Source organism: Myxine glutinosa, chromosome 6, assembly GCF_964187855.1.
Source record: "Myxine glutinosa chromosome 6, kmMyxGlut1.1, whole genome shotgun sequence".
NCBI classification, from domain to species: domain Eukaryota; kingdom Metazoa; phylum Chordata; class Myxini; order Myxiniformes; family Myxinidae; genus Myxine; species Myxine glutinosa.
The window spans coordinates 182,610,093-182,635,306 of record NC_136266.1 but is presented as its reverse complement, the minus strand read 5'-3'; the positions used below and the strand labels follow the sequence as shown (position 1 = coordinate 182,635,306).

General features: G+C 46.0%; 1 protein-coding gene across 6 annotated transcripts in view; it reads left to right on the top strand.

Annotated features, from left to right (window-relative positions):
* The window catches only part of LOC137429011 (partitioning defective 3 homolog), a 455,854-nt gene that overhangs the window by 197,377 nt on the left and 233,263 nt on the right, over positions 1 to 25,214 (top strand). The gene's annotated exons all lie outside the window — the stretch shown is intronic.

The window sequence follows — 25,214 nt, the reverse complement described above, 5'->3', positions numbered from 1 at the left end:
CCGGACAGTCGAATGATTGATTTCAAATTGTTTGGGGATCTTTTTAAATCCCTTCCCAGACCCGTAGGCATCTATAACCTTCTTTCTGAAGGCCTCAGAGAGCTCTTTTGATCTAGGCATGGTGACGCCGCACACTTCAACAACAAAGAGCAAACCAAACTAAATGTCTGAGGTTTAAATAAGACATGTTCCTCCAAAATCCTCTCTAACGATGTTCTAATCATTTGCACCTGAGGTGGTGCACCTGATTCTAATTTTAGGTATTTGAAGTAGTGATAAATATAGGGGTGCACTTACTTTTTCCACATGCGAAATTTGCATTTATGTTCATTTAAATTATACAATGGACTACAAAATGTAAATGTTTCATGATATTTGTTATATTATATCACCTTTATCTATTAATATTGTTGAAATGAAGATCAAATAGCTGTGTGTTGAAATATGTTGAAAAAGTCAAAACTTTACATGGGGTGTACTTACCTTTTCACATGACTGTATGTTGATCGGTTGGTTTGTCTGTCTGTCTGTCTGTTTGCAGTACTACATCTACACCGTTGCACGTAAAATCGCCAAGTTTGCACACGTGTTTGTCTTACCCTGGAATAGACTGTGCCCAATTGATGACGTCATCGGTCACGTGGTTCGGCCGCCATCTTGGAAAAACGGAAAAAATTGAGACATGGCTCAATGTAAAGAACTCTCCATGGGGAATAAAATATGTTAATGATGATGTCATTGGTCACGTGGTTCGGCCACCATCTTGGAAAAACCGAAAAAATTTGCACCTCCATATCTTCAAAAGTGCTGAATAGAAAAAATTGAGACGCGGCTCATTGAAACGAACTCTCCATGGGGAATAATATATGTTAATGATGATGTCATCGGTCACGTGGGTCCGCCTCCATCTTGGAAAAACGGAAAAACTTTGCACCACCATATCTCCGAAAGTTCTGAATAGAAAAAATTGAGACGTGGCTCATTGTAAAGAACTCTCCATGGGGAATAAAATATGTCAATGATGATGTCATAGGTGCATCCATTATGATGTCATAATTCGACAAGTACAAAATTTCATCCGAACAAGATGAAATTTCTTGAGCATCATCAAGGAATAAATTAGTTTAGAAAACAAATAATTATGACGTCATCGGTCACGTAGTTCGGCCGCCATATTTTTCCAAAATGGCCGATAAAAAAAGTACATTCCGGCAAGTCCTCGGTCTCTGATCTGTTTGTCTGTCTGTTTGTTACTTGCTGGAAAAGATTCCGGCAAGTATGTTGATCGGTTGGTTTGCCTGTCTGTCTGTGCGCAGCACTACGTCGACACTGTTGCACATAGAATCGCCAAACTTTACACACGTATTTGTCTTACCCTCGAATAGACTGTGCCCAATTGATGACGTCATCGGTCACGTGGTTCGGCCGCCATCTTGGAAAAACGGGAAAAAATTGCACCTCCATATCTCCAAAAGTGCTGAATAGAAAAAATTGAGACATGGTTCATTGTAAAGAACTCTCCATGGGGAATAAAATATGTTAATGATGATCTCATTGGTCACGTGGTTCGGCCACCATCTTGGAAAAACCGAAAAAAATTGCACCTCCATATCTCCAAAAGTGCTGAATAGAAAAAATTGAGACATGGCTTATTGAAACGAACTCTCCATGGGGAATAAAATATGTTAATTATGATGTCATAGGTCACGTGGTTCCGCCGCCATCTTGGAAAAACGGAAAAACTTTGCACCACTATATCTCCAAAAGTGCTGAATAGAAAAAATTGAGACATGGCTTATTGAAACAAACTCTCCATGGGGAATAAAATATGTTAATGATGATGTCATAGGTGCATCCATTATGACGTCATAATTCGACAAGTACAAAACTTCATCCGATCAAGATGAAATTTCTTGAGCATCATCAAGGAATAAATTAGTTTAGAAAACAAATAATGATGACGTCATCGGTCACGTAGTTCGGCCGCCATATTTTTCCAAAATGGCTGATAAAAAAGTACATTCCGGCAAGTCCTCGGTCTCTGATCTGTTTGTTACTTGCCGGAAAAATTTTTCCGGCAAGTATGTTGATCTGTTCGTTTGTCTGTTTGTCTGTTTGTCTGTTTGTCTGTTTGCAGCACTACGTCTACACCGTTGCACGTAGAATCACCAAACTTTGCACACGTATTTGCCTTGCCCTCTAATATACTGTGCCCAAATGATGACGTCATCGGTCACGTGGTTCGGCCGCCATCTTGGAAAAACCGAAAAATTTTGCGCCTCGATATCTCAGTGCTGAACAGAAAAAATTGAGACATGGCTCATTGTAAAGAACTCTCCATGGGGAATAAAATATGTTAATGATGATGTCATCAGTCACGTGCTTCGGCCGCCATTTTGGAAAAACTTTGCACCTCGATATCTCCGGAAGTGCTGAATAGAAAAAATTGAGACATGGCTCATTGGAAAGAACTCTCCATGGGCAATAGAATATGTTAATGATGACGTCATTGGTCACGTGTTTCGGCCGCCATCTTGGAAACACCGAAAAACTTTGCACCTCCATATCTCCGGAAGTGCTGAATAGAAAAAATTGAGACATGGCTCATTGGAAAGAACTCTCCATGGGGAATAAAATATGTTAATGATGACGTCATCAGTCACGTGCTTCGGCCGCCATTTTGGAAAAACGGCAAAACGTTGCACCACCATATCTCCAAAAGTGCTGAACAGAAAAAAATTGAGACATGGCTCATTGTAAAGAACTCTCCATGGGGAATAAAATATGTTAATGATGACGTCATCGTTCACGTGTTTCGGCCGCCATATTTGTCCAAAATGGCCGATAAAGTACATTCCGGCAAGTCCTCGGTCTCTGATTTGTCTGTTTGTCTGTTTGTCTGTCTGTCTGTTTGCAGCACTGCGTCTACACCGTTGCACGTAGAATCGCCAAACTTTGCACACATATTGGTCTTGCCCTGGAATAGACTGTGCCCAATTGATGACGTCATTGGTCACGTGGTTCGGCCGCCATCTTGGAAAAAATTTGCAACTCTATATCTCTGAAAGTGCTGAACAGAAAAAATTGAGACATGGCTCATTGTAAAGAACTCTCCATGGGGAATAAAATATGTTAATGATGACGTCATCAGTCACGTGGTTCGGCCGCCATCTTGGAAAAACCGAAAAAATTTGCACCTCCATATCTCCAAAAGTGCTGAATAGAAAAAATTGAGACATGGCTCATTGTAAAGAACTCTCCATGGGGAATAAAAGATGTTAATGATGACGTCATCAGTCACGTGGTTCGGCCGCCATCTTGGAAAATGGCAAAACTTTGCACCACTATATCTCCAAAAGTGCTGAATAGAAAAAATTGAGACATGGCTCATTGTAAAGAACTCTCCATGGGGAATAAAATATGTTAATGATGACGTCATCAGTCACGTGGTTCGGCCGCCATATTTGTCCTAAATGGCCGATAAAAAGTAAATTCCGGCAAGTCCTCGGTCTCTGACCGATTTTTCATCTGTCTGTTTGTTACTTGCCGGAAAAGATTCCTGAAAAAGTTCGGTTAGTTTGTCTGCCTGTCTGTCTGTGCGCAGCACGACGTCGACACTGTTGCACATAGAATCGCCAAACTTTACACACATATTTGTCTTGCCCTGGAATAGACTGTGCCCAATTGATGATGTCATCGGTCACGTGGTTTGGCCGCCATCTTGGAAAAACCATAAAAATTTTGCACCTCTATATCTCCGAAAGTGCTGAATAGAAAAAATTGAGACCTGGCTCATTGTAAAGAACTCTCCATGGGGAATAAAATATGTTAATGATGATGTCATAGGTGCCTCCATTATGACGTCATAATTCGACAAGTACAAAACTTCATCCTATCAAGATGAAATTTATTGAGCATCATCAAGGAATAAATTAGTTTAGAAAACAAATAATGATGACGTCATCGGTCACGTGGTTCGGCCGCCATATTTGTCCAAAATGGCCGATAAAAAAGTACATTCCGGCAAGTCCTCGGTCTCTGACCGATTTTTCATCTGTTTGTCTGTTTGTCTTTTTGCAGCACTACGTCTACACCGTTGCACGTAGAATCGCCAAACTTTGCACACATATTTGTCTTGCCCTGGAATCTACTGTGCCCAATTGATGATGTCATCGGTCACGTGGTTCGGCCACCATCTTGGAAAAACAGAAAAACCTAGCACCTCTATATCACTGAAAGTGTTGAAAAGCAAAAATTGAGACATGGCTCATTGTAAAGACCTCTCCATGGGGAATAAAATATGGTAATCATGACGTCATGAGTCACGTGGTTCGGCCGCCATCTTGGAAAACCCGAAAAAATTTGCACCTCCATATCTCCGAAAGTGCTGAATGGAAAAAATTGAGACATGGCTCATTGGAAAGAACTCTCCATGGGGAATAAAATATGTTAATGATGACGTCATCGGTCACGTGGTGCGGCCGCCATATTTGTCCTAAATGGCCGATAAAAAAGTACATTCCGGCAAGTCCTCGGTCTCTGACCGATTTTTCATTTGTTTATTTGTCTGTCTGTCTGTGAACAAGATATCTCAAAAAGTTGTGGACAGATTCGGACGAAATTTGGCAGAGATGCAGTGTATTTGACAAGGACGAATTTATTAGATTTTGGTGAAGATTCGGATTCAGATTCGGCTCCTATAATGTTTTAAGTGATTTTTCACCATTGGGAGATAGGGCAAAAATGATACATAGCAGGTTATCTCAAAAGGTTATGGACGGATTTGGACAAAACCTGGTGGACCGGTTGTGAGTGTGACAAGGACGAATCGATTCGATTCGATTATGGTGAAGATCTGAATATGGATTCGGATACGAGAATTATTTAATTTTAAGTGATTCTTCACCATTGAGAGATTGGGTAAAAAGCGATATATATATATATTTATTTGTATACAAGATCGAGGTTCGTGTAAGAGCTAACATTAATCACGAAAAACAAAATATTAACGGACGCACAAAACATATAATTAAGGGAGTGGGAGACGAGATGGGGAGAGAGAGGGAAGTTCTGCACTATGGGCTGGTGCTCCTGCCTCACACCTAGCTCGGCTTCACGCTGTTGAAACCAAAGCTTTCAGAATCATTGGAATCTCCCGTGATGAAGCTAACTCTGAGGGCCTCTCACTCACTCACTCACCGCAGGCAGGTAGGTGGTCTTTCTGTCTTCTACCGACTCCTCTCCGGCCTTGCTCCCCCAGCTCTCTCTGTGCTCTGTCCCCCAAATATTCCTATAGTTCGCACAAGATCTGCCAGCAACCCTCTGATGGTTAAACTGCCGAAATCTCGGCTCTCTGCTCACCTTCACTCTTTCATTCCTCTTTTCTCCCGCCTCTGAAACAAACTCCCTCACTCCCTTCAATCCCACTCCTCCCTCCAGGTCTTTAAAACAGCTGTTCACCACCATCTCTTATCTTCCCCCATCCAAAACCTTGATCTTTTCTACCTCCACTAATTCACCCCAGATCCACCTTGTTTGAAATTCCAACTTCTTTCCTGGAAGTCCTGGCAGTGTCCATATGTTTTATACTTCTCCCACCACCCCCCCCCCCTTCCCATGCCTCCCCCCAAAGCCCTCTCCCTCCCACAGATCTCTCGATGTCTCCATGTCTCTCGGTGCCTGCTCTCAAATGTTGTGTTTGTGTCCTTCCCCCTCTCTCCCCATCTTGTCTACCGCTCCCGATGTTATTTGTTTTATGTGTCGGTTTGACTTTCTGTGTGATTAATGTTCGCTCTTTCACGAGCCTCGATCTTGTATACAAAAAAAAGAAAGAAAAAAAAGTGCCTTCATATATATATATATATATATATATATAACATGCATATAACATATAACATGATAAAACATCATATACCTTCATGCATATAACATGATATTTAAAAAGGTTATGGGTGAGTTATGAATAAACTTGGTGGACGAGTTGGTTTGGTGACGAGAACAATCCGATTAGATTTTGGTTCAGGTCCGAATCCAGATCCGGCCTATCATTGGGATACAACCCATAAACTGTTCATCCTGGTGGAGTTATGCTCTCTACCGAGTGCCGTTGTGGTGTTGCAGCCTGAATTAAAAAACTGATTAAATGGAGATTTTTTTTTACTGATCTACACATAATACCACATAATGTCAAAGTGGAATTTTTTTTAGAATTCTTACAAATAAATTGAAAATGAAAAGCTGAAATGTTTTGAGTCAATAAATATTCAACCCCTTTGCTATGACACTCCAAATTGAGCTGAGGTGTGTCCAATTTCCTTTGATCATCCTGAAGATGTCTCTACAACTTGATGAGAGTCCACCTGTGGGCAATTCAATTGATTGGACATGATTTAGAAAGAAACACACCTTTCTATATAAGGTACCACAGTTGACAGTGCATGTCACAGCAGAAACTCTACCATGAAGTCCAAGGAACTGTCTGTAGAACTCCGAGATAGAATTGTGAGGAGGCACAGATCTGGGGAAGGGTATAAAACAATTTTGAGAGTGTTGAAGGTTCCCCAGAGCACAGTGAGCTCCTTCCTTAGGAAATGGAAAGATTATGTTACTACCCAAAATCTTCCTAGAGCTGGCTGTCTGACCAAACTGAGCAACCAGGCAAGAGGAACCTTGGTGAGGGAGGTGACGAAGAACCCATTGACCACTCTGATAGAACTACAGAGCTCCTTGGCTGAGATGGGAGAACCTGCCGGAAGGACAACAGTCACTGCAGCACTTCACAAATCTAGGCTTGATGGGAGAGTGGCCAGACGGAAGCCACTCCTGCGAAAAAGGCACATGACAGCACACCTGGAGTTTGCAAAAAGACACGTGAAAGACTCTGAGAGCATGAAGAAGCAAAATATTATGTGGTCTGATGAGATGAAAATTTAACCCTTTGGTCTGAATGCAAAGCATTACGTCTGGTGGAAACCGAGCACAGCTCACCACCCATCTAACGTCATCCCTACCGTGAAACATCGTGTTGGCAGCATCATGCTATGGGGATGCTTTTCAGTGACATGGACTGGGAGACTTGTAAGGATAGAGGAAACAATGCATGGAGCCAAAATACAGGCAAATCCTTGAGCAGAACCTGCTGCAGAGTGCAAAAGACATTATTCTGCGGCAAAGATGTACGTTCCAACAGGACAATGACCCCAAGCATACAGCTAAAGCAACACTGGAATGACTTCAGAACAAGAATGTGAAAGCCCTTGTGTTGCCAAGCCAAAGTACAGACTTGAATCCCATTGAGAATATGTGGAAAGACTTGAAGATTGCTCTTGACTGACGCTCCACATCCAACTTGACAGAACTTGGGCAAATCTGCATGGAAGAATGGGAGAAACTCCCTCAATCCAAATGTGCAAAGCTCTCTTGTAGATCAACTGCAGGTTGTTGTGGTTCTGGTGTAAGGACGGTGGGAAACCTTGGATGGTGCACTCACTCACTCGTGCCCAAAATAAACCATCCCTCTTCCCAAAACCCTTCTGTTGCTCATTCCCTGAAATGACTAAGAACTTCACTCGGGACTTGATTTATATCTTTGGACTTTAAAAACTTCACTCTGGACTTTGTCCTTGTATATCTTTGGAAGTGCATTGATGATGTGTGGAAACTTCATCCAAGTCATTATTATATCAGTGAGGACCTGAAAAGTATTCTGTTTTGTTTTATAAAAATCCACAAACTTTTCTCCCTCCAAGTACTGATCATTCCTCCGGCAAACAATGTTGCTACTCTGCTCTTTCGTACAGCACAATTCCTTGGATGAGGACCTCACACTTATCAAAACGTCTCACTGCCTTTGCACCTAATTTCTTATGTCCATTGATGATCCATCTTTCATGCACATTCTTAATTTCTTCATTTTTCAGCATCTCACTAATTTCTACTTGATGCTTGGTCCACATTTCTTTTTTATTTATACACTCTTACTCTTGCTCTTTTTTCTTTTTCTTTCTTTTTCTCTCTTTCGTTCTTTATTTCTTTCTCTGTCTGTTTCTTTCTCTGTCGGTTTCTTTCTCTGTCTCTGTTTCTGCCGCTCTGCTTCTGTGTCTGCCGCTCTGCTTCCGTGTCTGCCGCTCTGCTTCCGTGTCTGCCGCTCTGCTACTGTGTCTGCCGCTCTGCTTCTGTGTCTGCCGCTCTGCTTCTGTGTCTGCCGCTCTGCTTCTGTGTCTGCCGCTCTGCTTCTGTGTCTGCCGCTCTGCTTCTGTGTCTGCCGCTCTGCTTCTGTGTCTGCCGCTCTGCTTCTGTGTCTGGTGCTCTGTGTGTTTGTGTCTGTCGCTCTGCTTCTGTATATGGTGCTCTGTGTCTTTGTGTCTGTCGCTCGGTCTCTCTGTGTCTGTCGCTCGGTCTCTCTGTGTCCATCGCTCGGTCCCTCTGTGTCCGTCGTTTGGTCCCTCTGTGTCCGTCGTTCGGTTCCTCTCTGTCCGTCGCTCGGACTCTCTGTGTCTGTCGCTCGGACTCTCTGTGTCCGGCGCTCGGTCTACTGTGTCCGTCGCTCGGTCTATCTGTGTCCGTCGCTCAATCTCTCTGTGTCTGTCACTCTGCCTCTGTCTCTGTGTCTGTCACTGTGCCTTTGTCTCTGTGTCTGTCACTCTGCCTTTGTCTCTGTGTCTGTCACTCTGCCTTTGTCTCTGTGTCTGTCACTCTGCCTTTGTCTCTGTGTCTGTCGCTGTGCCTCTCTCTGTCTCTGTGTCTGTCTCTGTGTCTCTGTGTCCGTCGCTCTGCCTTTTTCTCTATGTCTGTCGCTCTCCCTGTTTCTCTGTGTCTGTCACTCTCCCTGTGTCTCTGTGTCCGTCGCTCTTCCTCTGTCTCTGTGTCCGTGGCTCTGCCTCTGTCTCTGTCGCTCTGTTTATGTCACTCTGCCTCTGTGTCTGTCGCTCTGCCTCTCTCTGTCTCTGTGTCTGTGTCTCTGTGTCCGTCGCTCTGCCCCTGTCTCTGTGTCCGTCGCTCTTCCTCTGTCTCTGTGTCCGTCACTCTTCCTCTGTCTCTGTGTCCGTCGCTCTGCCTCTGTGTCCGTGGCTCTGCCTCTGTGTCCGTGGCTCTGCCTCTGTCTCTGTCGCTCTGTTTATGTCACTCTGTCTCTGTGTCCGTCGCTCTGCCTCTGTCTCTGTCGCTCTGTTTATGTCACTCTGTCTCTGTGTCCGTCGCTCTGCCTCTGTCTCTGTGTCCGTCGCTCTGCCTCTGTCTCTGCGTCTGTCTCTCTGCCTCTCTCTGTCTCTGTGTCTGTCTCTGTGTCTCTGTGTCTCTGTGTCCGTCGCTCTGCCTTTGTCTCTATGTCTGTCGCTCTGCCTTTGTCTCTATGTCTGTCGCTCTTCCTCTGTCTCTGTGTCCGTCGCTCTTCCTCTGTCTCTGTGTCCGTCGCTCTTCCTCTGTCTCTGTGTCTGTCACTCTCCCTGTGTCTCTGTGTCTGTCACTCTCCCTGTGTCTCTGTGTCCGTCGCTCTTCCTCTGTCTCTGTGTCCGTGGCTCTGCCTATGTCTCTGTCGCTCTGTTTATGTCACTCTGTCTCTGTGTCCGTCGCTCTGCCTCTGTCTCTGTCGCTCTGTTTATGTCACTCTGTCTCTGTGTCCGTCGCTCTGCCTCTGTCTCTGTGTCTGTCGCTCTGCCTTTGTCTCTGTGTCTGTCGCTCTGCCTTTGTCTCTGTATCTGTCGTTCTGCCTCTGTCTCTGTGTCTGTCTCTCTGCCTTTGCCTCTGTGTCCGTCTCTCTGCCTATCCCTCCCACTCTGCCTGTCTGTTGATCTCTGTCTGTCCTTCTCTCTCCATGCCTGTCTCTTTGTGACGTCTTTTTCTTTCTCTCCTCTTTCCGTCTTTCATTGGAGCATTAACATCACTCGCACATTATCCTGTCGGTGGATTACAGAGCACGTGCTTTACATTCCAGGCCTGAAATACACTCTGACATTCTGTGCCTGTTAACTGTGAAACACTGGGGCCGCTAACTTGTTGAGCCGTGGCACCATTAAGATCAGTTGATATAATATAAAATGTAATCGGTATTCGCAGCAGTTCGCACGAAGTCCCGTGTGCAAATAATTGTTTTGCCATTTAATTCACCGAATTTGACAGAAAACCTGTGACGTCTTATTGAAGTGATGGCGGTCGGGGGTTGGTTTTGGCAGTCGGTGGTGATCTTGTCCTCACGTGTTGCCCTGCACTCAGAGTCGATGTGCCGGGAGCTCCCTTGGCCTGTGCAGCCTCTTACAAGATTGAACTCGCACTTTTTGCAGCAAATGAATGTCTGTGTGGTCTTTGGCGTGAACCGCCGGGCACAGGTTTTCTTTGGCCGAGGGAGACCGTTACAAACTGCAGTCTCGTTTTGCTACATTAAACACCTCTCTTGGTTCCTTTGTCAGTGTAAACCGCTCGCAGTTTGCCAAGAATGACATCATAGCGCAGTTCGCATGTCCTGGAGACTCTCGGATTAAGCTTCACGTGGACAATTTGTGGTCTTTCCCAAACACCCTGCGCATTTTACGGCCTGCGTTCCAACTCTCATCTTCGTCCACCCACTCCCATTCTCTCCTCCACCTCCAATCTCTTTCCACATTTTTCCTGCTTTTTCCTTTTGAATTTCCTTCTCTTCTTTTTCCTTTTGTCGTGTTTTTTTAAATTTTGTTTTCCTTTTATGTTATGTTTTTAATTACTTCCACCTACCGAAAGTGGTTTTTACCCCTGTCTGTCTGTCTGCTTGTCTGTGAACAGGATATCTCAAAAAGTTGTGGATGGATGAGGACGAAATTTAGTGCACAGGTTGGGTATGAGGACAAATTGATTAGATTTTGGTGAATATCCGGGTCCAGATACTAGAATTTTTGAAGTAATTTTTTCACATTGAAAGATGGGCCTGAAAACGATATTTAGCGTGATATTTCAGAACGGTTACGGACGGATTCAGATGAAACTTGGTGAACTGGTCGAGTGTGCGACATGGAAGAATGGATTCAATTTTAGTGAAGATCGAGATCCGGATATAGAATTCTGAATTTCTTTAAATGATTCTTTACCACTGAGAGATTGAGCCAAAAATGATAAAAAAAGCACGATATCCCAAAAAATTATGGAATGATTCGGACAAAATTTAGTGGATGAGTTGGGTATGTGACAAGGACGAGTCAATTCTATGTTGGTGAAGATCCGAATCTGGATACGGACACGAGAATTTTTAAATTTCTTTCCCATCCACTTTCTGAATAATCCTCTCCAAGAAGTTCTGTCACTCAAGCTTTTGGGTCTCACTATCTGCCATGATCTTTCCTGGGAAAACCACATTTCCAAGCTGGCCTCCAAAGCCAGTCACCGACTGGGCATCCTCCGTCGTGCGAAGTCCTTCCTTGGCACACCTGAGTCCCTCACCACATACAAGGATTTCATCCGCAGCTCAATGGAGTACTGCTCTCCCCTCTGGGCCAGTGCTCCTGCCTCACACCTAGCCCGTCTTCACGCTGTTGAAACCAAAGCGTTCAGAATCATTGGAATCTCCCGCGATGAAGCTAACTCCAAGGGCCTCTCACTCACTCACCGCAGGCAGGTTGGTGGTCTTTCCGTCTTCTACCGACTCCTCTCTGGCCTTGCCCCCCCAGCTCTCTCTGGGCTCTGTCCCCCAAATATTCCTGCAGGTCGCACAAGATCTGCCTGCAACCCTCTTATGGTTAAACTGCCAAAATCAAGACTCTCTGCTCACCTTCACTCCTTCATTCCTCTTTTCTCCCGTCTCTGGAACAAACTCCCTCACTCTCTTCAATCCCACTCCACCCTCCAGGTCTTTAAAACAGCTGTTCACCCCCATCTCTTATCTGCCCCCATCCAAAACCTTGATCTTTTCTACCCCCGCTAATTTCGGTCCCCTTGTGTTTTATACCTCCCCCCCCTCCCCTTCCCACGCCTCCTCCCCCCAAGCCCTCTCCCTCCCACACTTCTCCCTGCTCGCAAATGTTATGTTTGTGTGCTTCCCCTTCTCTCCCCATCTTGTCTTCCGCTCCCTCTTTTTGTATAATTTGTTTGTCTGGTTGATTTGTTTGTGAAAATAGCTCTTTCATGAGCCTCGATTCAGTATACAAAAAAAAAAGGAAAAAAAAGTGAATTTTCACCATTGAGTGATGGGGCCAAAAACGGTATATAGAACGATATTTCTGAAAGTTATGGATGACTTCTGAGAAAACTTGGTGTATGAGTTGGGTAAGTGATGAGAACAAGCCGATTCGATTTTGGTTCATATTGGATCCAGATCTGACCTATCAGTGGGATACAAACCGTAAACTGTTCAACCTGGCGGAGGTATGCGCTCTACAGAGTTCCGTTCTAGTTTATTTCTTGTCTTTTCCCAATGGCTTTTTTCTGCTTAAACAATGTTTTCATCAATAGCTTCATTTGTTTATATTCTTCATATCCCGTGCCCTCCTTTTTTGAACTTTTTATATTTTCTCTCTCTATACATTCTTCTATAATATACTACACATGTTTAATACATTTTTAACTATAATGGGCTTATTCAACATTTTCCTCACTGCATGCAATGCATATCCTTCATTTTCTGAATTCAGATTTGTGATCAATGCTTGCCAATTGCCTTGTGAGCAGAATCTCATGGGCGGCCATTTTATCCACAAATCACTTATCCCCCGATCTCCCCCACCCCCCTTTCTTTCACTGAGAGGCCAGAGGTTAGTCCTATTTGAGACTTGAGGTTGTGAATTTGAGGCTGTGAGGCCTGTGTGATTGCTTTTCTGCTTTTCCTATTACCGTCGTCAGAGGGGAGGGTATTGCACTTGGGTCTGTTTGTTTGTCTGCACAAAACGTGCTTTGTGTATTACTTGCATTAGACCGTTTATAACCCGAAGACCCTACACTACCCCTAAGACCTTTTTGAACCTTTACAACCCTGAGACCCATTAAGACCATGAATACCCTAAGAACCATGAAGACCACAAACACTCTAAAACCCTTTAAATCTCAGGACCACCAAGACCTCTCAAGACACCTAAAACACTATAGAGTTTTTAAAACCCTAAGACTCTTTGAGACCCCGAAGACTATTTAAGACACCTAAAACACTTTGGAACCTTTATAATCCGAAGACCATTTCAGCCCCATTATACCCTGTTAAACTCTAAGCCCCATGAGAACCCTAACACCCTTGAAGACCCTGTATAACCCAAAACCCTTTAAGCCCTAAAAGACCCCGACTCAATACTGACCGACTTCCGCTTCCGGTTCCGCCGGCGAGGAAGCGTCCTTCAAGCTCTCCACGCCATCAAAGTTTAAGTATTTTCCCATTCGTGTCTTTGTCAAATTTCCAATGGTTATTTTACTGTGTATGTGTTACTGTGTGTTTCTAGTTAGGTTTTGGTTTGTAATTTGTGCAAACTTGTGTGTAATTAATCGTTTTCTGTTCGTATCGCGTGCGCGGCCTGGTCCCTCTTGGCTTCACTCCCCCCCCCCCCCCCCGTCGGTATTTTGTAAATTTAAGTTCTTTCCTTCGCTGTATTGTTTTTTCTTCGACTTTCTTTTCTCTCCCTGCCTCCCCCGAACATCTTACTAGGTTTTAAATACAAAATATAACGTCGGTATGTAACGTTTTAAATACAAAAAAAAAGGATTTTTTTTTTTTAAACATTTATTATTTCCTTCTCTCTTTGTGGTCTCCGCCCACGACTACGTGCTTGTTGTCTCGCCCTGCCCCCTTTATCTCCTTTTTCTTCTACTAGCCCAGCAGATATGTGAAAAAATTGTGCTTTTGGTGATACAAGCATGAAATTTTGAACACTGATAGAGCATACTACTAGGAAGATTTTTGGATATAGGGGCATTCAAATCTTTTCCTAGGGACAAAATGGCGGCCATTTTAAAAATGGCCGTTTACGGATAATAAGATACACAGTACCGATGTCTATAAAACTAGATTTACTTATTGCTCAAGCACACCTATGATGTTTTTTTCACGTAAACAGGTTGTAAGATCATAATTAAATGTCAACAAACTCACATAACATTTATTTGGTCCTTATTCTTTACAAAAATAATTACTTTTTGAGCTATTTTGAGCAAACTCCAGAAACACAATGGAAATGAAGTGAAAATGCCACATTAACGCTGTGGAAGTGACTTTCACTATAAAACAGTCTACAAAACAGTCTTCCACATGTTTGTGTATATGTAACAGGTGTGTTATTCCTCCTGTATACTATCGTGTGCACTCCCCTGCACAGTGACACAGAGCTGAGCACTGGAGTGCGGCCTTAACACACTTGCACTGTTTCCTGCAACCCTTCTTGCATCCACATCTAATCAATTGTCGGCATGCCTCAGTTGCCTCTGTGAGGGTTGTCCAATATATCCCCCAGCCGTTATTACTCTGTTTCCAACCCCATTCACTTGGCGATGGGAGCTCAGGTGCGCAAATCATCATCTGGCCCCAACAAAAGCCGGCTTGGTAGGCAGCTCTCTTGATGTGTTGTCTGAGGGCTTCTTGCGTTGGTGGGATAGCCTCTATTGATCTACCAGTCTGGGTGAAGAGATGCTTGCGGGCATCGTTAACATGTTCCTGGCTGCTTGTTCGATCGTAGAGCAGAACAACAAAACGCTCCAGTGGATCCATGTTGTCATTTGCAGTTGAAATGGTTGGTGTGGCAGCCAGTGTGCACAAAGCTGAGGTGACCTCATCATAGGCTTTCCATGTTTCCCATGCTGTTTTCTTCCCCCTTCCGCCGAAGCAGGACACGGTGTCACACCCAGTGAAGGCGTGGAAGAATGGCAACCCTCGGCACTTGTTTGGTCCCAGTGCCACAGCCATCTCGTGAGCTGCCAAGTGCCTGAAATTCTTCCCTGTGCCAAAAGCAACCCAGAGTTCATCGATGTCAAGATATCCAGTTGCTGCCACTGCAAGGATCAAAACATCTGTGTCCACTGTGCGGATTGACACCTTGGTATAGCCCTGTCTGACTGCATCTTGGATATGGAGTAGTATCCTTGTATCTGCCTCCTCGTGACTACACGGGGAAAGACCAGTAACATCTCGTGGCTGTGTACAAAAAACTTCTTTGTGGTTTGTGGTGACGATTTGCTTGTCAGTCTCAATGTTTGCTATCCTCGTTGCTAGAAAGTCAAACAACTCCACCTTGTTCTCGTCTATGCGAAGGAAGGCCTGCCAGTTTCGAGGGATGGAACTAGATGGCTCAACTCGTCTCCTGGTGCCTTTACCCCTCGTCTTCCTGGTGTTGGCTTTCAAACTGTCTGGGAAATATTCATCCCAGATAATATCAACCCTGCTCTTATTTTGTATCTGAGATGTGATGTATGGCAAGAATACTAGTGATGCATACTCAGAGAAGGTCTTCGCATTACGAGGTGCCAGCATGTTCAAGATGGCTGCTCCATCCAGGATCATGACTTCAACAGGGGGGCTTACATCATCATTTTCCCGTGAGGTGATCAGATCTTCTAAGCACCCAACCAGATCAGACTTGGTTCCAAGCCGGATTTTGCCCATTTGTGACAATGCAGGGGGACAAGCTTGGTTTTCATGTGCAAAGAATTCATCAAGATCTCCATTCCATGTCTGGGATGCAATAAACAGCCTGGAGAACAGAACGCAGTCATTCTTCAGAGATACCACCTTCAACTCTGTTCTTGACTTCTCTCTGACTGGGGGTCGGCTGAAGAGAGGGAGATTGTTTCTTTTTATTGGGTCAGTGATAGGCTTTGTCTGATGTACAAGCCTCTCGTTCACATATGTGTCATACTGTTCTTTTCCCAGCTTCTCGATCTGGTAAAGGGTGTTGATGACTGCTGGGTCTGCCAGGTCTCTGCTGTCTAGCACCAAGAGATCTTTGCTGTCGTCACAGAATGGGTTCCCCATCTCTCCTATGACACGGGTGAGTGCTCTCACATCTCGAGCAAAGGCTACCTGCGTGTGCTTTGTCTGTTCATGGTGTTTTAGTTCAGTTTTCCTAATTCTTTTTTCTGTTGTGGCCTCGAACTTATAGATCAGTTTGGCCATCTCTGGACCAGACACCATCCATCGGCGCAAAGCTGCAGCATTCTCCGTAAGACCTACAGCCCCTCCATCACCTTTCACCAATGCATTATTTTGCTTGTGTGCCTGGTCTAAGGCTATGGCAGAGAATGCACGTGTAGTCTTCTTCATGGTGAAGTTTCCTGCCAGAAACTGTGCGTATACAGTTGGATGCTTTGTTGCAAGTGTCACCATGTCGCGCAAGTGAACTGGGATCCACCTGGCATAGTTTGTATGTCCCAAGGCGAAGAACCATGGTACAAGCTTGGTCAGAGCATCAGTGTACAGTTGGAAGTTTCCTTCACGGACGGATCTCACATAGATCAGGACTGCCAGTTCTAGCTGCATAATTAGGAACCAGAACTGAAACTGTGGACTTGCATTGGCTTGTTCACCGCACCAGTCATCTAGTGGTATCGTATCCTGTCCCTCATCTAGTCCACTGGTGTACTGGCTGTAGGCTTCCTTCAGGAGAAGATAGAGAGTACTGGCTGTGACTTGGTGTGCTCGTCGTGTGCGTGTCACATGGGTCACTTTCAGGAAGGAATCAGCAGTACCACTTGTAGCAACCCCTGCAAGCATCAGAACGCCTGTCCACCCACTGCTATCCAGAAGGTCACCGAGGGTTTTCCATGCTGCCATCTCAATATGGAGTCCACCAAAGACCATGACGAAGTGATCTTCTCCGTGTGTTTCTGGCCATCTCCATTGGATCTGTTTGGCAAGTGTGTACAGTGGCTGATCAAGTGTGATTACAGGGATCTGACCTGGATTCAGAATATCGATTGCTTTCTTGATGACATCCATGGAGTGACGAATCATTGCCACAGATTTTGCCTGGTCATAGAAGAGAGGCAGCAATGAAGTTAAGGCCACACTACACTCTGGTTCTTCTGGAATAGACTGCTTGCTGGCATGGTATCCAGCCCATGATACTGTCTCGTCTCCCTTAAGTGGTGTGTCAGATAGCACTGTCTTCTCCATCTGCTCCAGCCACCTGTCAAAATGCAAGATAATGAACACAATTAAGAACAAACAAGTCCACACAAGTTAACAAGTCTTGGTTATTTAGGTACACATATAACTGTCCACAGTTCAAACACAATAATCAGTTACCTGTACTCAATCTGCATTGCTTCAGGGATGAGTTGGCAGTTGCTTTTGTTGGGACCCGCTAGCTTGGGTACAGGTGGGTCACATTTACCCAGAACAACAGGAGGTACGATGGTGTATGACTGTGGCAGGTGTGCATCTGTTGTTGATGTGTCATCTGGGTTTACCCGTTGAACTCCACGGCTATCGCTATTTGGGTGCTGGAAAAGTGAAATGCCAGTGCCATGGAAGGAGTCGTGGGCACTTGTTGAACTGGGGTTATGATCAATGTTATCCACTGCCCCAGTTGTGAAGAGGTCACTTTTTAGCTCAGGGGGGCAAACTGTACCCTCATTTTGGAAGAAACGGCAGATTCTGTTCCCCAAGTCTGTGGAGATGCTAAGCACCCTGTCATAGGAGATCGAGAGACCCAGGTTGAACATAGTATCAACCAGGTCTCTTTTTCGAGTCTTTGTGTGGATAAGGGTGCCCAGGTACACAGGCAGGGGAGTCTCCTGATTGTGACTGTGCCTCGTGGACGTGGTAGTACTGCTACTCTCTCTGCGGCGTGAGTAACTGTTGAACATAAGGAGTTGTGAGATTGTGAGAGTAGGTGTTGATACCGACGAGTGGCTTGACTGCTCTTGGATGTTAGGACCATTCAAGATCATAGAAACTAGTGATACAAGCGAATTAGGTACCGAATGTTCTTGGCAGTGGGCTTCAAATGAACCACTAAATGTTGAGTTCATTTTCAACATGTCTCTACGAACTATATTTGCGGCTCTAGCAAGACAAACTCCATCACTGTCAGTGTCGTGATCACATGCCTTCTGAAGGGCTGAGCCAACATCCTGGTTGAAAGCAAGCAGAATATCTCGACCGGATATGTGCTCCTCTAGGTCTGGAAAATATGTCATGATTCGATCTTTGAGTTTGGTGGAGTGGACACGCCTGGTCAAGACTGTTCCAAGCTGTTCCAGCCTGGTGGTGTATAGTCTTGCTAGGTCTACCAGCTTGAACACTGGTGTCACAAGAGCATCTGTGCGGGCATCATCGATGTAGGACACTAGCTCTCCAAGTGCTATACCGTGATTGATATCATCTTGTTCATTCAGTGTTGTGCTTGTGGCCCTTGCTTTGTTATAAAGTGACACCAGACACTTCACGTGGTACTGTGCATCTTGTGCTATAAGGTCACCTGCACTCAGTTTAGCAAGAAGTGCCTGATCTCCTAGTTTCAGGGCAGCTGTCCTGACATGTTTATCGAGGTCGAAGGTGGAAGCTTTTCGCAGAGAATTAGTACCCGCTGGTTTGTCACAAAAGAAACACTTTTCAGGCTGTGGCTGTGTGTGGTCTACATGTACTCTGTGACGGGTGTACTTTCTTGAGACACTTGCGGTTTCTTCACTAGACGTTTCTCTTTTTTGTGCCCGATGCAGTTCAGTTTTGTTGTATTTCAGTCTGCATGAATCATGCCACTTAGCCTTGTGGCTCTGGAAGGTTGACTGGATACCTTCACCATCGTCCAGGCGGGACAGTTCTAGAGATTTTGGCAGGCAGCCCATCTGGCTGAAGGTGAGGAGATAATCTGCAAGAGTTTGGTATCCGGACCCTGTGGTTCGCTTGGAATCAGCTGGACAGGCAAGGGCCTCATCGGTGACCTCCTGACATAACACACACTTCTCCCAATCTGTCAGATAAGGCATGTTTGTTCCAGATGTACTAGGGCTTTGGGGGTCTAATAGCTTGAAATTTTTGTTGGCCATTGTCAATTAAGCATTATCCACCACCACCATCCAATCAATATACAAATTGGGAACCAAATCTAGGTAGCTACTACAGTCAATGAGCGAAGGTGCAGTGCAGTCGAGTTATCATCTGAAAAAGAAATACATACATTATTATCATAAATATAGTAATTCGCTTTCGTAACTTTTCACTAGCCTTGCATTGTTCCTTATAGTCACCTAGTCTATGATAGGAAAGTTCATAAAGCTACATCAAAGTTGTTCATATAAAGGTATTGAACCAAAATTACACCCAGGAGAAATCAGATAGTCATGCAAAGTTAAATAATTAAACCGCTAGACCAGTCCTGTCTATTGCAATGGTAAACCATTTGTTCTGCCCCTTATAGGCCACCGTAGATTCCAATTTTGAACCCAGTATGAAGGTATTGCATAGCATGTACATGACAATTTATAATATGCTCATTACATTGTGTTTCAATAGCAGCACAAATGACAAGTCTGAAATAATAGGTAAATATGTCCTTCTTAGCCGCCATTTTGTAAAATGGCCGCCATTTTGGGCCAAGGAGAAATCTGGAATGCCCCTACATCCAAATTTCACTGTAAGGGTATGCCCTAACTGTGTGCCAAGTTTCATGCTTGTATCATCAAAGGCACAATTCTACCACAATTCTTCACATATCTGCCGGACTATACCTCTCCAGCCGATACCCACCTTTTCAACTCCAGTTTCCTCCATACTCTCCTCCTTTCTCAGATCCACGCCCTCACTTCAGGGACTTTTCCCATATTGTTTTTCACGGTTTTGTTTAAATATCATTTAAATATGTTAAACTTTCCCCTGCAGTGTTTTATTCAGTGGTTTCTTACAACACACGGTTTTTCTTCCAATTTAAAAGGCTTTTTTCAAATTCCTGATCAAATCATTCCACTTCAAAAAAAAAATTCAATCTCTTACAATCCTTCCTTTCTACATTCTCTGAACTCCACCTGCATTCCACACCCCTCCTCTTTCGTTTTCAAATGGATCTCTGATCTGAAAATCACAATAAACCGAGTTTGTAATAAATGTTCGTTTTTCATTATTCGTCCACTTTCTAAACTCCCCCCTCATCCCTCTCCTCCTAAACTCCCCATTCACCGCTCCCCGCCTAAACTCCCACCTCACCCCTCTCCTCCTAAACTTCCCCTTCACCCCTCCCTTCCAAAATCCCCCTCACCTCTCCCCTCCTAAACTCCCACCTCACCCTTCCCCTCCAAAACTCCCTCCTCATTCCTCCCCTCCAAAACTCCCCCTTCACCTCTCCCCTCATAAACTCCACCTTCACCCCTATTCTCTTAAACTCCCCCCTCGCCCCTCCCCTCCTAAACTTCCTCCTCATTCCTCCCCTCCAAAACTCTCCCCTCGCCCCTCTCCTCCTAAACTTCCCCCTCACCCCTACCCTACTAAACTCCCCCCTCACTCCTCCCCTCCTAAACTCCCCTCACCCCTCCCCTCCTAAGCTCCCCCAACCCCTCCTAAACTCCCCTCATTCCTCCCCGCCAAAACTGCCCTTTCACCCCTCCCCTCCAAAACTCCCCCCTCACCCCTCCCCTCCAAAACTCCCCCATCCCCCCTCCCCCTCCCTTTTAATTCCTCCCACCTCGCTCCTCCCCTCCAAAACTCCCCCTTCACATCTCCCCTCATAAACTCCACCTTCACTCCTCCCTTCCTAAACTCCCCCTTCACCCGCCACTCCTAAACTCCCCCTTCACCTCTCCCCTCCTAAACTCCTCCTCATCCTCCCCTCCTAAACTCCCCCCTCATCCTCCCCTCCTAAACTCCCCCCTCATTCATCCCCTCCGAAACTCACCCCTCCCCTTCTAAACTCTCCCCTCAATCCTCTCCTCCTAAACTCCCCCTATCCTCCCCTCCTAAACTCCACCTTCACCCTCCCCTCCTAAACTTCCCTCTCACCCCTCCCCTCCTAAACTCCCCCCTCATTCCTCCTCTCCAAAACTCCTCCTTCACCTCTCCCCTCCTAAACTCCACCTTCACCCTCCTCTCCTAAACTCCCCCTCATTCCTCCCCTCCAAAACTCCCCCTTCACCCCTCATTTCCCAAACTCCCCCTTCACCCCTCCCCTCCTAAACTCTCCCCTCACACCTACCCTCCTAAACTTCCCCCTCACTCCTCCCCTCCAAAATTCCCCCATCCCCCTCCCCCTCCATTTTAATTCCTCCTACCTCGCTCCTCCCCTCCTAAACTTCCCCTCACCCCTCTTCTCCTAAACTCCGCCTTCAAACCTCCCCTCATAAACTCCACCTTCACTCCTCCCCTCATAAACTCCACCTTCACTCCTCCCCTCATAAACTCCACCTTCAGTCCTCCCTTCCTAACTCCCCCTTCACCCCTCCCCTCCTAAACTCCCCCCTCATTCATCCCCTCCTATACTCCCTCCTCACCTCTCCCCTCCCAAACCCCCTCCTCATTCATCCCCTCCTAAACTCCCCCTTCACCCCTCCCCTCCTAAACTCCCCCCTCGTTCCTCTCCTCCTAAACTCCCCCTATCCTCCCCTCCAAAACTCCCCTCACCCCTCCCATCTGAAACTTCCCTCTCACCCCTCCCCTCCTAAACTCCCCCCTCATTCCTCCTCTCTTAAACTCCACCTTCACCCTCCCCTCCTAAACTCCCCCTCACCCTGCCCCTCCTAAACTTCCTCCTCACCCCTCCTTTCCCAAACTCCCCCTTCACCCCTCCCCTCCTAAACTCCCCCCTCACACCTACCCTCCTAAACTCACCCATCTCCTCCTAAACTCCCTCCTCACACCTCTCCTCCAAAACTCTCTCCTCACCCCTCCCTTTCAATTGCCCTCCTCACCCCTCTCCTTCTAAACTCCCTCTTTGCCCTCCCCTTCAAATCTTCTCCCCCCCTTCCCCTCCCCTTCAAAACTCCCACCTCACTCCTCCCATTCAAAACTCCCCCCATCCCTCCCCTTCAAAACACCCCTCACCCCTCCCCTCCAAAACGCCTCATCACCCCTCCCTTTCAATTCTCCCCCCTCACCCCTCCCCCCTCCCCTCCTAAACTCTCCCCTCACCCTTCCCCTCCAAATATCCCTCCTTACCCCTCCCCTTCAAAAGTCCCCCTCTCCCCTCCCCTTCAAATCTCACCCCCCCTACCATCTTTCTCCAATTCTCCCCCTCCCACCTCCTTCTCAAAGCTGCCTCCTCCCCACTTCCTCTCCCTTCCATCTCATACATCCACCTCCTCCAACCTGCTACTTTGTTCTGCCCCCCTCAAACAACCCCTCATCAGTACCTCATCCCATCACCACCAAACCTTTTGTCCTCCTCATCCTTCCCTTTCTCCTAACTCTTCTGATATCTCTGACACAGTATCAACAGCTCACCCTATCTCCCCCTCTCACCCCTCATCTTACCCTACCCCTTCCCTCCTCTGTCCTGTATCCGATGCTCCCGCTTCCTCTTCCTCAACGGTATGACCTCAAACATCCGGGGCCTTTGCTCAAACCTGATTGATCTCTCCATACAGGTTGCTTCTGACAAACCAGATTTGATCTGCTTAACAGAAACTTTCCTCCTTCAAGATGTCTCTGATTCCTTAATATTATTTCTTGGTTACTCCCTCCTCCAGTATGATAGACCTGAGCCTCGTCCTGGAGGTGGGGTTGCTATCTTTATCAAAAACTCTCTTCCTCACTCTCCTTGCACTGCCCTCTCTCCACCCCACCCCCAGGAGTACCTCTGGCTACGGCTTCCTCTCCGCTCCCACCTTTTGGTCATATGTGTTCTGTGCCGTCCTCCAAACAGTGATGACTCCATTTACATTTCGCTGTCTGACAACATGGAGGAACGTCTATCCACTCATCCCAACTCTCTCTTCCTCATATGTGGTGACTTCAACTGTCATCATGCCAGCTGGATGGGTGTGGGTTCCTCTCTCACCAGCCATGGCACCTCAGCAAAGGACTTCTGCTACTCATTGGGACTGACACAATCTGTCAATTTCCCGACCCGGATCTCAGTCAATGGAGTATCTTCTCTTCCAGACTTGGTTATGACTAACTTCCCTGCAAATGTCTGCTGCTTTTCTTCTGCTCCAATCGGTTCTTCTGATCTTGTGCTTGTTAAAGTGGACATCTCTCTGGCCATTCTCAGAGAGCTTCCTCAGCATCAACAAGTCTGGCATTTCACTCAGGCCAACTGGCATGGTCTTCAAGCAGCCATCAATCATCTGGACTGGTCTGCCATCCCTACTGCCTCTGACATCAACTCTTCCTTGGAATTCTTCCAAAGTAAACTGCTCTCTCTCATGCACAGATTTATCCCATCTCGTCTTCAGTTGTCTTACCCTTCCTCCCGTCCATGGTACACTGAATCTTGTGGTGAGGCAGTTGCCCTGAAACAACTTGCCTTTGCCTCTTGGAGGGCAAATCCAACTGAAGGTAAATCTCAGTTCCTTTCACAAAGCTCGGAACAAGTGTGTGTCTACCCTCAGGAGAGCCAGGAAGCACTATCTCTCTACTCTCAAGACTAAACTCTCAAACCTGTCTCCCTCCTCCAAATCCTGGTGGGGTCTGGTCAAATCTGTTTGTGGTGTTTGTTCCCCCTCCATGCCCTTACCTCAAATGGCTACACAGCTGACTCTGCACGTGACAAAGTTGAATGCGTGAACTCTGTGTTTGCCTCAAAATATTGTTTCCCAAACCCATCTCTCTCTGTTCCCACCTTACCCAGTCGTACCCAGCTGCTCCTGAACTCTGTGTCCTTCTCTCCTGACAAGGTGGAGAGGTTTATGTCAAACCTCGACTCTGATTCTGCAACTGGACCAGACGGCATCAACCCATAGGTCCTAAAATCCTGCTCTGCCGCTCTTTACACCCTCTCTCAATTCTCCTCACCCTCTCTTTTGCTCATAGTCATCTGCCATCTGCTTGGAAATCAGCAAACATTACCGCTTTGCACAAAAAAGGTGCAAAAATAGATCCTTGCAACTACTGACCAATCAGCCTGTTCCCAATAATCAGCAAAGTCATGGAATCCATCATTTCCTCGGATATCAAATCCTTCCTCTTCTCCAATGGCTTGATCACGGATCATCAATTTGGTTTCAGACCAAGTTATTCTACTCTGGGCATGCTGCTTCTGCTGTCTCGACAATGGATGGAGGTCCTCAATGCAAAACAGGAAATCAGAGCTGTCTCCCATATCTCGTGCCGTCGATACGGTCTGGCACCCGCTCTGCTCTCCAAACTCTCCTCCTATGTATCCATGGAAATCTCCACACATGGCTTCCAGACTTCCTTTCTGGTCACAGTCAACGTGTGGCCCTGAATGGGTTTCTCTCATCTCCCCTTCCTGTTCAGGCTGGAGTTCCCCAAGGTCGTGTTCTGGGCCCTGTGCTTTTTTGGTCTTCATCAATGATCTCTCCGACTATCTGGAAAATCCTCGCTATCTCTTTGCTGATCACTCCACTCTCTGCCGTTCCAAATCTCAACCCACGGATCGGCAGTCTGCAGCCTCCTCACTCTCTGCAGACCTGGACAAAATCACAAACTGGTCAAACAAGTGGAACATGTCTTTCAATCCTGACAAATCTGACACTCTCACTTTGTCTCTCCGAAAAGACCGTCTGGACAACCCTCCCATCTACTTTCTCAACAATCCTCTTGAAGAAGTTCTGTCACTCAAGTTTTTGGATCTCACTATTTGCCATGATTTTTCCTGGGAAAACCACATTTCCAAGCTGGCCTCCAAAGCGAGTCGCCGACTGGGCATCCTCCGTCGTGCAAAGTCCTTTCTGGAAACTTCTGAGCTCTCACCACATACAAAGCTTTCATCCGCAGCTCAATGGAATACTGTTCTCCCCTCTGGGCCGGTGCTCCTGCCTCACACCTAGCACGGCTTCACGCTGTTGTAACCAAAGCTTTCAGAATCATTGGAATCTCCTGTGATGAAGCTGATTCTGAGGGCCTCTCTTTCTCACCTCAGGCAGGTAGGTGGTCTCTCTGTCTTCTACCGACTCCTCTCCAGCCTTGCTCGCTCTGCTCTGTCTGTGCTCTGTCCCCCAAATATTCCTGCAGGGTGCACAAGATCTGCCAGCAACCCTCTTTTTTTTTCTTTTTTCTTTTTGTATACAGAATCGAGGCTCGTGTAAGAGCTAACACATTGAACATGAAAACATGCACAGACACATAAAACATACAATGAAGGGAGCAGGAGACAAGAGGTGGAGGGAGAGGGAAGCACACAAGCACAACAACAGTAGAGAATAAGGATGTCGGTAGGTCTGTGGAAGGGGGA